Source organism: Bombyx mandarina, chromosome 24 (genome assembly GCF_030267445.1).
Source record: "Bombyx mandarina strain Sakado chromosome 24, ASM3026744v2".
Lineage (NCBI taxonomy): Eukaryota > Metazoa > Arthropoda > Insecta > Lepidoptera > Bombycidae > Bombyx > Bombyx mandarina.
Window position 1 is genome coordinate 8050867 of NC_143230.1, and position 3812 is coordinate 8054678.

Below are 3812 nucleotides of genomic sequence, written 5' to 3' on the forward strand. Positions count from 1 at the left end.
TAATGTTTTTTTGTTTGTTAAATAAAAATAATAGTACAAGTAACCTATGCAAGTTTTTTTTGAAACCTTTTTTTTATACCTATATTACGTTGCAAAATAGAAAATAGAACAGCGAATATATACCACCCTGAAATAAGCAATATTAATTGTAGGCGTCATGATAATCTTATTGTTTGCCGCCGCTGACTACTAAACTCCTGGCCACGCAGGAGCCAGTCGGCGTCGGCGCCTCAAACAAGTCCTTATGAATCCACCAGATCCTATAACTCTTGCATTAGACGCCTTTAGCTCTAACAGTAAGAAAAAGCTCGACACGACACTCGACGAGCAACCCAACCCATACATCAGCCTGCTGAGTTTCTCACCGGATCTCAGCAGGTCGCGATTCCGATCCGGTAGTAGATTCAGTTGCTAAGCAACTGGCCTTGAGTTGTTAGATCTCCTTCGGAGGCGCTCGGACGGACAGCTGTTAGCATATCCCTTTTCTCCTGGCCGAGCCTTTGCTCGCTCACATATCCTGGTGAAACCTAAAAAGAACACCGGGCCACCAATAATTCTTAGTTTCTCAATATAGGTACTCGTATCAAGCAAGGCGACTTTGGCGTTCAAATCTAGCAGACAAGTATTATAATAGTACCCGGTATTCTAAGGAAAACAGTACTAAACACATGTTCTTGGATGGATTGAACGATGAAGGGATGACGTGTAATAATCTCTTGGTCAACGGAGAGATTTCGGTTCTACGTGTCCCATGGGAAGTGCTCTGAGCAATTGTTTGTGATGCCATTGTTGTCCATCTCTTATGGCTGCCAGGTGAAGCACAAGTCCGGTCCCGCGTGAAGTACTGCTTCCATCTCTGGACCGGGACTCCCGAATGTAAGTAACTGGTATTTATTTGGGCTCCCGGAGTAGGGCCCATCCATACCATCTAGATCCACTGTGGGTTTCCAGAGACCTTTTTTTGCCACGTACCATCCGGCTTTGGAATGAGCTCCCCTCTATGGTGTTTTCCGAGCGCTATGACATGTCCTTCTTCAAACAAGGCTGGTAGATAGTATAATTATAACGCTAGGCAGTGGCTTAATACTACCTCTGGTATTACTGATGTCCATGGACGACGGTAACCACTCACCATCCGGTGGGGCGTATGCTCGTCTGGCTTCAAGGGTAAGTCAAAAAAAACCTGTTTCCCACACCCCGTATAAAATAATACTCGTTGGAGAAAGATTGTGCAGAGACTTCGTTTGCAATGTGCAATGCAATGCATAGAGACTCACGGAAAGTAGAATTTATGAAAAAAAAAATGTGAGCCGTCACGGGACGCCTGGCAGATGTGAAACATCGACATTATTTCGTAAAAGTAATATGCAGAGAAGAACAGATTGTGATAGGAACTAAATATGTCATAGGTAATAATAAAATAAAATATTAGGAAAAAATAATTTGTTTTCAAGTAAAACACAGGTTATGAGTACTGTAGTAAACAACACTGTATACACTATAGGTATCCGAGCTCAGTGTAGCGAGAGAGATGGCTTAACACCGGATCGAGTGGGAGAGAATCGCACAGTCGATTGCGCATGGCGACGCGTCGCGTCGCTACGCCAGAAATCGGTTTTACGTGCGGGGCTATAGATGTTTCACATAAAAAAAAGTGTCCAGTGTGCTTATTGCGATTTTACGCTATCGCGAACGTTAAAAAACTCGCACTAAACACACAGCACCGGGGTACGTGAGGAATGTATATCTTCACGACGATTTGGAATTAGAACCGTTAAGTAAGTATCTGAAGGCAGCGCCTGAAAGCTTTTCATCGTGGCCGCCGCTAATTTATGTAGTCGTAAGGATAAGACGCCCGGTGCATTCGTATCGAGCGATGCAACGATGTTCGAAACCCGCAGGCGGTTACCAATTTTTCTGATGAAATACGTAGGTACTTAACAAATATTCACGAATGACTTCCACGGTGAAGGAATAACACCGTGTAATAAAAATCAAACCCGCAAAATTATAATTTGCGTAATTACTGATGGTAGGACCTCTTGTGAGTCCGCGCGGGTAGGTACCACCACCCTGCCTATTTCTGCCGTGAAGCAGTGATACGTTTCGGTTTGAAGGGTAGGGCAGCCGTTGTAATTATACTTGAGACCTTAGAACTTATATCTCAATATGGGTGGCGCATTTACGTCGTGGATGTCTATGGGCTCCGGTAACCACTTAACGCCAGGTGGGCTCTGAGCTCGTCCACCCATCTAAGCAAAAAAAAAACATACAAAGTTCGTGTACTACAATATTCGTTGATGTTTCAATAAACTGTTATCAAACCTTGGTTTTATAAGTTCAAAACAAAAAATTCAACACGTAAATAACTAGAGTAAAAAAAATTGTTTAGAGTATCTTTTTTTCTTCACTAGTGGTTTACCACCTAGGACCCTGAGGTCTACCTGCATTCCTTTAGTGATTAGTGCTTCGGTACAGCACCAGTGTGACGCACCCGGCGAGAATTTGTCAAAATGTACTTCCAAATGTATGTACTGAATCCTTTATTAGAGATACATTAAAGACAGAAAAATTGAGTTTTAATTGTGTTTCTCTCATAAAAATTGTAACTCATTAAACCTTTTTTGGATAGTCAATGAAACGCAAGCAAGTTGTTTTTTTTATTATTATTAAGCGAGCATACGCCCCACCTGATGGTGAGTGGTTACCGTCGCCCATGGACTTCAGCAATGCCAGGGGCAGAGCCAAGCCGCTGCCTACCGTTAAGTACTCTCAACAAGCCTCGTTTGAAGGAGGACAAGTCAGTTTCGCTAGAAGCTTGTGCTTTCGCTTAAATAGTATTTTTTTGACTGCATAACTTGATTTACTTATATAAATAACGAAAAATAATGCAATAAATACCATAAGGCAATACAGGCAATACCGTCTTTACCATAAGGGCGCACGGGGCCCGTGCCCAGGACCCCCATTCTCAGGGGGCCCCGAAAGACCGACAGTTTCTCTCACACGTTTATTCTCAAAACATTTTTGTCGGGCACATTACACTTTTTTCACGAACCAGTAATCGGAAGGTATTATTTACAAGGCATATACTATGCCTATAATAGAAGATTTTGCTCAACAGAAATCCCGAAAGAAACCGTTATCGAAATCGTAACCAAAAAACCAGCAGCATTATAATATCATTAATGACATATTATATCATACTGTATTTGATTACCCATAATAAATGGTCTCATACGCAATAAAAAAATGTTATTATAATTCGCTTTTTTAACTTTCCAAAAGGGCCTCAAATTCTTGTGTGCCCAAGGGCCCCATCCTAGTTTAAGACGTCCCTGATTACAGGCCGTAGTAGGCACTTCGAAACGTTTTGGTATATTTTATTAATTACTAGCTGACCCGGCAGACTTCGTAGTGCCTCAATCGATAAATAAAAGACCTAAACTTTTGTATAAAATAAACTTAAAACAAACAAAAGTAATCCGTCCGACGGGGGACACATCAAAGGAAAAAACAAAATTGTTATTTTTATTTAATTGCGAGTATTTTCATATTTATCTACCTTTTAAACCTTCTCTGGACTTCCACAAATAATTCAAGATCAAAATTAGCCAAATCGGTCCAGCTGTTCCCGAGTTTTAGCGAGACTAACGAACAGCAATTCATTTTTATATATATGGATAGATGTGTTTGTTAATAACTCCTAATAAAAAAATAATAGCAGAAATTCGATCAAACAGTTTTTTATATTAAACATCTAATATACGGTGTTTAACTCTTTGACTGCCGTGTAGGTCACTGGTGCCCTA